The sequence below is a fragment of the Bos grunniens genome, chromosome 18, assembly GCF_055505025.1.
Source record: "Bos grunniens cultivar Pamir isolate PY7600 chromosome 18, Bosgru_T2T1.0, whole genome shotgun sequence".
In the NCBI taxonomy this organism is placed as follows: domain Eukaryota; kingdom Metazoa; phylum Chordata; class Mammalia; order Artiodactyla; family Bovidae; genus Bos; species Bos grunniens.
This window is the reverse complement of record NC_141182.1, coordinates 3,469,035-3,478,664: the sequence shown is the minus strand read 5'-3', so window position 1 is coordinate 3,478,664 and position 9,630 is coordinate 3,469,035. Positions and strand designations below refer to the sequence as shown.

General features: G+C 37.8%; 1 long non-coding RNA gene across 1 annotated transcript; it reads right to left on the bottom strand.

The window, feature by feature from the left end:
- Nucleotides 1–5,345: 5,345 nt before the first annotated feature.
- Nucleotides 5,346–8,324, bottom strand: LOC147352948 (uncharacterized). Its single transcript, XR_015145265.1, has 2 exons — nucleotides 8,169–8,324; nucleotides 5,346–5,796 (listed from the first exon to the last, which is right to left on the bottom strand). It is a non-coding gene; the product is annotated as an uncharacterized LOC147352948 (long non-coding RNA).
- Nucleotides 8,325–9,630: the final 1,306 nt, after the last annotated feature.

Genomic DNA, 9,630 nt, shown 5'->3' with positions numbered 1-9,630 from the left:
CATTGTGTCACCAAACTATCTTGGGAGAAGCCTATATCTAGGTACTACCATCCAATAGAAGGCTACGACATATAGCATTAGAAAGCAAGAATGCAAGCCCTATCCACACAAATTATTCTAAGTTGGACCTTAGAAAAATCACTCCTAGTTTCAGTTTTCTCAACTGAAAAATGAAAATGAAAACAGCAGGTCATCCTTACCAGGATGTTACATGCCTAAACAAAACCCTATGCGGTAGACCTCCCAGCTTGAAGTTGAATTGAAATCACTCCTGAGATTCAGGCAGGTCTTTGCAAGGGGAGGATAGATTTCAGAGCCTACAATGAAAGGGACAATGGAACACATGTCAAGAGTACGTTGTCTCTGAATGGACAGAGAAGAGAGCAGGAAGTATGAGAGAGGTGGACCAGAGTGAAACAGAACAGAAGCCTGCAGAGACAGCTCAAGGCTCACAGGGTCATGTGTACATGACACCATCTATATGCCTTTGAGTTTCTGCATAGTCCCTTTAAAATGACTCTCTTATTGAGTTTCAATAGATTGTTTTTGGTAGGCATCACTTTGTTATTTTATGCATCTGTCATTAACATGAAAAATTCACTTCTTAAACTGATCTACATAAGTTGGTTATAAAGCATCCCTTCAACCAACTGCTGCAGCTTAGTTACTGAGTTTTGGTGACATGTAATCCAAACTAAAAAGCCTCTTGATGAAAGTGAAACTGGAGAGTGAAAAAGTTGGCTTAAAGCTCAACATTCAGAAAACAAAGATCATGGCATCCGGTCCCATCACTTCATGGCAAACAGATGGGGAAACAGTGGAAACAGTGTCAGACTTTATTTTGGGGGGCTCCAAAATCACTGCAGATGGTGACTGCAGCCATGAAATTAAAAGACGCTTACTCCTTGGAAGGAAAGTTATGACCAACCTAGATAGCATATACAAAAGCAGAGACATTACTTTGCCAACAAAGGTTTGTCTAGTCAAGGCTATGGTTTTTCCTGTGGTCATGTATGGATGTGAGGGTTGGACTGTGAAGAAGGCTGAGCGCCAAAGAATTGATGCTTTTGAACTGTGGTGCTGGAGAAGACTCTTGAGAGTCTCTTGGACTGCAAGGAGATCCAACCAGTCCATTCTGAAGGAGATCAGCCCTGGGATTTCTTTGGAAGGAATGATGCTAAAGCTGAAACACCAGTACTTTGGCCACCTGATGCGAAGAGTTGACTCATTGGAAAAGACTCTGATGCTGGGAGGGATTGGGGGCAGGAGGAGAAGGGGACAACAGAGGATGAGATGGCTGGATGGCATCACTGACTAGATGGACGTGAGTCTGGGTGAACTCTGGGAGTAGTTTAATTGATGGACAGGGAGGCCTGGCGTGCTGCGATTCATGGATTCGTGCAAAGAGTTGGACATGACTAAGCGACTGAACTGAACTGAACTGAATCTAAACTTTCTTGAATTCCAACTGGTCCTCTATATTTGTGGTCCAATCTAGTTGCATTTCAGCCTATGATACACAGTGGAAACAGAACAGGTTATAGGAACTATTTTTCCATGTTCCATCTTACTTTAAACATGGTAAATGAAAACACTACATCAGTATGGATAAGGCCAAGGGCTTTATAATCAAATCTTGTTTACATTCTGTCTCCATGACCCTTGGCAATATTAATAGTTGCTAATCCATAGGTCTGTGGTGAAAATGAAATAAAATGATGCCTGTAAAGTACTTGGCAGAGCGTCTAGTTCATAGGATCATTTAAAAACTGTTATGAATAGTTAAATTTTCTAAGTTAGCACCATGGAAGGTCTGTTTCAATTGATTCCTCTGATCAAGTTTCTCAAAATATAATGCACTTCACTAAAAACAAATGAATACACAAGCATATGTAGCAGTTCAGGTCAGTCACTCAGTCGTGTCCAACTCTGCGACCCCATGGACTGTAGCACGCCAGGCTTCCCTGTCCATCACCAGCTCCCAGAGTTCACTCAAACTCATGTCCATTGAGTCGGTGATGCCATCCAACCATCTCATCCTCTTCCTGCCTTCAATTTTTCCCAGCATCAGGGTATTTTCCAAGGAGTCAGTTCTTCGCATCAGGTGGCCAAAGTATTGGAGTTTCAGCTGCAGCATCAGTCCTTCCAATGAATATTCAGGACTGATTTCCTTTAGAATTTACTGGTTGGATCTCCTTGCAGTCCAAGGGACTCTCAAGATCTTCTCCAACTCCACAGTTCAAAATCATCAATTCTTCGGTGCTCAGGTTTCTTTATAGTCCAACTCTCACATCCATACATGACTACTGGAAAAACCATAGCTTTGACTAGACCGACATTTGTTGGCAAAGTAATGTCTCTGCTTTTTAATATGCTGTCTGGGTTGGTGATAGCTTTTCTTCCAAGGAGCAAGCGTCTTTTAATTTCATGACTACAGTCACCATCTGACCACAACTGTGTGAACTGATGAGGAACATATACATGTTAAACCACTGGATGCTCTACATAGTTGCATTATATTGATTTGCCTTAACCCACTATACTCTAGGGTGGACATCTTGGGGTGTACTTCCTATGGAGAGTATGTTGTTTCACTAATTCTAGTCTTTCCATTTCTTCTCCCAATCTTATCCTTTCCAACTTGTCAGCAAACTTGCTTCATCAACCCTGCCTTCTCGTATGCATAGCCAAATTTCTTTTTATGGACTGCATTCCTATCAATGTTTAAAAATTCTCACACATTCCCCAAATGAAAAACAAGATAACACCTTCCTTGCCCCAAACCCCTCACCCTAATTTCCCAACTCTTTTTCAATGCTTCAAATTTCTCTCCTTTAAAGTCCAGTTCCCTGAAATGAGTCCTCTTAAGTGCTGGGCCACCACATACATGTGGGGCAGTAAGCACAGGACATCAGCAAAGCAAAGGCACAAAATACCAAGGAGTCTATTACAGCATATTCATGCAGAGCTGTGCAATTAGATGATACACAAGAAAGCTGTTCCAACTCCAGAATTCATGCAAATTTTGTGTCATTCTGAAAAACACAATTGTGTTGAAAATAACCTTTAAGAGAGTGGGCTCTATTCTCCCGCTTACAGGCACTGAAAGTCTTAATCTGATTTGGGCTCAGTTTTCCACATATTTCCTCTTCTTTCATTTACCTGTCAAGTCCCTTAATATGGCTTCTAACCCAAAATAAATCTACTGAAACTGCTTTTGTCAATATCACCATTGCCTGCCTTCTAACTAACTCAGTGGCCATGCTCCCTTAATTTCACAATATCTCTTCAGAATGTGGCAGTGTTGACCTCTTCTTCTTAAAATCTTCTACTGCCTTGACCTAACACTCTGTATTTCAGCTATACTGAAATCCTCCCTGGTCTCTGAAAGAGTTAGATACTCAGTCTTACTTCCTGCCCTTGGACTTTCACCACTGTGTTTCCAATGCACATCACAGTACCTGTCACAGAGGAATGGCAGGTCCCCAGGAAAGATGGATGAACTCATTGTTGAGGGCCTGAATCTCATTATCCATGACACTGTAGCTTATATTGCCCTGTTTGACTTCCATATCTCCACTGATTTTCTGAACTCATCTCCTCCCACCTCCCCAACCTGGTCTTTGCAATTTTCTTCTCTAGATTCTATGCCTCATTCTATTTTTAAAATGAAAATGTATATCAACACACAAAAGCCAGATGTGGACATACTAACAATTATCAATCTGAAAAGGAAGCTAGAAAAACAATCTCCATTACAATACCACCAAGAAGAATAAAATGTTTAAGAAGAAATTTAACCAAGGAGGGAAAAAGACTTATTACAGTGATAATTACATTGCTGAAAGGAATTAAAGAAGACACATATAAATGGAAAGACAAGCCATGTTCATGGAATAGAAGACAATATTGTTAAAATGTCCATACTGCTGAAACAATCTACAGATTCAGTGCAATGCATCTTAAGAATCCTAAGGGTATTTTTTTGCCAAAATTAAAAAAAAAAAAAAAACAATTCCAAAATTCATATGGAACCACAAAGGGCCTTGAATAGTCAAAACAATCTTGAGCAAAAAGGACAAAACTGAAGGCCTCATATTTCCTGATTTCAAAACATATTACAAAGATACAATCAAAACAGTATAGTACTGGTGCAAAGGCTCAGAGAACAGTACCACAGAGATCCTAGAATAAACCCACACCTACTATCAACTGATCTTTGATAAGGGTGCCAAGAACACACAATTGGGATAGGAAATTCTTCTCAATAAATTATACCTGGTAAATTGAATATTCGTATGCAAAAGAATGAAATTGGGCCTTCATCTTACACCATTCTCAAAAATCAACTCAAAATGCATTAAACAGTTAAACATAAGACCTGAAATTAGATAAGCTAGACTACACTAAAACCAAAAGCTCCTGCACATCAAAAGAAGCAATCAATGGTATGAAAAGGTAAATTATAGAATGGGAGAAAATACTTGCAAGACATGTATCTGATAACGGTTCATTTCCAAAGTACATAAGGAACTCTTTCTACTTAATAGCAAAACAAAACAAATAAATAATCCAATTTTAAAAGAGGCAAAGGGCTTGAAAAGACTTTTCTCCAAAAAAAGACACAAAAATGGCCAATAGGTATATTGAAAAAATGTTTAACATCAGTAGCCATCAAGAAAATAGAAATCAAAACCAAAATGGCAATAGGAAATTAGAGCCGTGTTACCGGTGGAAGGAAGAAGAAAACACCCATTTCATTGCGACCTGAATGTGAGTTTGATTGGGTACTGGATGTTGGTTTTTTTCTCTATGACTTTTGACCTGCACTGAATGATGCTAGCCATACTTTTAGAAGCCACCTAGCAGACTTAGAAAACAAACTATGGATACCAAAAGGAAAAGGTAGGGGAAGGGATAAGTCAGGAGTTTCAGGTTAACATAAACAACCTACTATATAAAAAATAATCAACAAGAACCTACAGTACAGCAGAGAGCACTGTACTCAAAACTCTCTAATCACCTCTATGGGAAAAGAACCTGAAGAAGAAGAGATATAAGTATGTAACTGAATCACTCTGCCATACACTCGAAAGTAATACAATATTGTAAATCAACTGTACTTCAATATAAAATTTTAAAAAAATGCTAAAGAATCTACTACAGAGGAAAACTATAAGAATTCATCTTATATCTTACAAAACTGTATTAGAAATATTTCCGGAATATTAACATACTGCTAATTTTGGAGGAAGGAAAATAATGTTAGCTTTCTATTAATAACTCATTATCCTATATCAATCAACTCCTTAACATAATGAACAGAAATGAACACTTAGTGGGAAAATTGTTAAAATGGTAAATTTATATTATGTATATTTTACAACAAAATAATTAAAACAAAAACTATTAACACAGCAACAGAAAACACAATCAAATGTTTCTAATGGGAAAATGTTTTCCTATTTCAGAATTTCAGACTCGGCGTGTGCTCCTTAGATCGTCCTGCTTAAGCATGTGCATCATATGGCACCCTGACAACCTCATGACTGTATCTGTCCACAGGGCCCTCTTGCTGGAGTACAGAGGGATGAATGCAGAACAATTAAGCTCCATCAGCTGCAGGGAGGCACCTACTGACCACTGGGGACTGACATCCGCCACTGAAGCTGGTCTTGCTGTGTCTCTTCTCCATGTGAGTAAAGCATTTTTTCCATCCAGTGCTTGACTGCAGTATTTTTCCATGGAGACTCCAATACCAAGATGCAGTGGTCAGAAGTGCTCAGATTTCTACTCCTGACAATAGGCAACAGATGCCACTTTAATTCCAAGAGAATTAAAAGCATTGTCTCTAAGAGATATGTGCACTCCCATGTTGGTCATAGCATTATTTACCATAGCCAAGAGCCAGAAACAACCTAAATGTCAACAGATGAATGGATGAAGAAAACTTTATATATATATATATATATATAAAACTTTATATATATATATATGCACAATGGAACATTATTCAGCCATGACAAAAAGAAGGAAATCCTGTCATATGCAACGACATGGATGAACCTGGAAGACATTATGCCAAGTGAAATAAATCAGCCACAGAAAAAAAATACTGCGAGATTCTACTCACATGAGGTCTCTAAAGTAGTCAAACTCATAGAAACAGAAAATAAAATGGTGGGAAGGGGAAAACAGGAAGATGCTATTTAACAGGTATAGAGTTTCAATCAGGCAAGATGAAAAATGTAAAACGGCTGCATTTTCCCTTTAAAAGGCAGAGACACACACAGTGATCTTTCTATCAGCCTCCACCTTTTTGATACCCTTGAATTTCTCTCTTCTTACATCAATGACTCAAGGTGCCTTCCATTATTCCATGGACTTTCCCATAATAATAATCACTTTCCCTCTACATGCCTGGACCCTCATTGGTCCTTTCCCTCATCCTCACGGATGTACAAGTCCCTCCTTCTTGAAAATGTTCAAGATGTTAATTTGATCTTATTCTTACCCCATTTATTCCCTATTTCATGCTTTAGGTAACTGCCAAACACTAAGAATGGGTGGATTTCATTTGTCATTTTCACTCCAACATGTGATTCTTCCTCATTTCCTTAAAGTTTGGTTTATAATTCTGTATTTATACATAAACTATTCTCTTGTGTTACATTAACATTCTGCTCAACTAATATCTTCCCATTGGCTTTTATTTATTCCTCTGATTGATCATCATGGTATGCAACTCCTTGGTCTCAGAAATATGAAGCAATGACATGTCTTTTTTGTAGGAATAAATGAATAGTAACTTAGATCATAATCCACAATCAGATTCTAGAAATATGTCTCAAAATTCCCAAAGGGATTTAAAAGTATTAACAAAAGCACTGTTGCATGTAAATGAAAGCTCATTTAATGAACAGACTAATAATTTGAATGATAAAAGTGGATAATTCAAGACAGAGAAACATGTTGCTGACACCCAAATTACAGCCGTGAATAAATACATCACAGAAACATGGGAAGCACCAGATGGATTTAAATACATGAGAGAGCTGGGCTGCCCATTAGCAGATGAAATCTGATTGGAAGACTGCAAGTGGCTTGCATGTGTTTGTATATTTCTAATATCTGCCTGATGGAACAATCACTTAGGCAGCCAGCAGGAGGCAAAATAAGCCAGAAAAAAAAATCCAGAGCCCATCAATATCAACTTTGCCAAATTCTTTAAAACAAGCATTATGTTTAGCTCTTTTAAGATAAGAAAAAGAGCGCATCCCAGAATAATATGTTTGGGTTTCATTTTTGGCTATGAGAAATATAAAATGACTCATTTTTACAATGAAAAATTAATTTTTTTAAATCATTGTTATAAAATGAGAATATATAACAGAGAATGAAGAACAATTAGATGTAGCATAACCTACTTCTGCTTCATCACATCTGTGATTGAGGCAACAACCAGCAGTCTTTAAAAAATGATTAAAGCATTGATAGGGAAGTACATCTGAGCAAATATCAGATGGGGACATCCCCATTAGTTCCAGTATTAAAAAAATTTTTTTTAATGTCCTTTCTCAAAATTTATCAAGTGGTCATTAATCAGCTACAAAAGCATGAAGGGTTTGTTGACTTTGTTACAACAGTAAACTGAAGTGTTTAGGAACACCATCCCTTAGGATGAAAGTGGCCCCCTGTATCCATGGCTTTCACATCTTCGGATGCTGATGGCCGACTGCACTATGCCATTTTAAACAAGGGACTAAAGCTTTAGCAGATTTGGGTATTCAGGAGCTTTTGGAATCGATCCCACACAGATACACAGGGCTGATGGTATTGCATTCCCCTGAGTGAAAGAGTTGGAAACCAAAGCCTTGTAAAATCGGTTCCAACCTTCTTTTTCATGTGAATAACTCCTCCTTCTTTCCACACAAACCGCCTTCTCTGCTCTTACTAATCTGCTGCCCATTCTATTCCTAACTCTGCCTTGACTCTTGTTGGTCTCATTCCCTGTCATTTCTTCCACTTAATTTCTGACTCATCCAAATTCTCCTTATTCTTCAACTTTCATAGCAGTTTCCCATCATTTATGAAACTTTTCCCTTAGTCTATGGAGAGGTCCTTTCCAATAGTCCACCTCGTCCTTAAAAAAAAAAAACACTGCTTACCTCTTATTTTATGTTCTTGTTATCTGATGTATGTGAAAATCCTAGAGTGTCTCCATTCCTTCAATATTCTTTAAAGCTGGTTTGTGCCACCCATCTTATTTCAATTCTTTCTTGCACCGAGTAAATTATACATATGCAAGAAGCACTCAGCATTCGCTGAAAAATAAAAACAATGGACATGCAAATGAGTGAATGCGAGTTGAGCCTGTTATGTTGACTTTTCTTTGGAGATGGCAAATTAATATTTACTTCTACTTAGTTACTCATGAAAAGAAGAAATTTTGAAGAATGTAAGTTAGCAATTATAGCAGAAAAGAGGAAGAATAAATATGGACAACAGTTTTCCATACACTTTAGGAAATGATGATAAGAGCCATCCATAGACTAAACAGACATAATATATAAATAAAAATAAAAAGGAGGTCCAAGAAAACCACATTTCCAGATATACATTTTTCTTTCCTTTCATTTGAAATGCAAGTAATCTTTAAAATAAAAATATTCCTTAAAATACATATATTTAAAGATTTTTTCATGTCAGGAAAATAAATTTAACACAGTATTGTAAGTGATAAGTATGTAATTCTAGAAGTCATTCAACTTCAATGGCCTCAATTCCACCATTGCCAAGGAATAAAGCAGGTAGAAGTCAGCCTCCACTCAAAATATACCTTAATATCACCATTAAGTTGAATATAATTAGAATTACAATTAAATGTTATACCATTTTTAAAAGGAAATGATTTCTTCATCAGGTTTTATAATGGCCTTTGGCATAGCAAGTTGAAATTGGACCTAAAAATAAAATCTTAGTTAAATGAAAAGCTCAGATTAACTGACAATTTTCCTACTTCAGAATTTCCCTATGTATTTTTCTCCAATGACCTTTCTGATGACAAAGCCTGAAATGATAGTCAATTAAATTTATATCCCAAGGCACACTATAAATTTGCCAGAACCAAAATGAGTGCACTGTGAAGTTCATGAAATCAGCTCCTGGTACCAGGGAGTGGAGGTAGATAGAGAAGAGGTGGCAGGTCAGTCCGTGGTGGTCAAGCTGACACTGTTAGAATGATGCTCAGATCTGCAGGATCTGCATGAGGATGAAGGGCAAAGAAAGCCCTCAAAGCTCCCTAATAGCAAGCATTTAATATCCCAATTTGTTTCAATATCAGTTCAGCTCAGTTCAGTTCAGTCGCTCAGTCGTGCCCCAATCTTTGCGACCCCATGGACTACATGCAGCACACCAGTCTTCCCTGTCCATCGCCAACAACTGCAGTTTACTCAAACTCATATCCACTGAGTTGGTGATGCCATCCAATCATCTCATCCTCTGTCATCCCCTTCTCCTCCTGCCTTCAATCTTCCCCAGCATCAGGGTTTTTTCAAATGAGTCAGTTCTTCCCATCAGGTGGCCAAAGTACTGGAGTTTCAGTTTCAGCATCAGTCCTTCTAATGAATA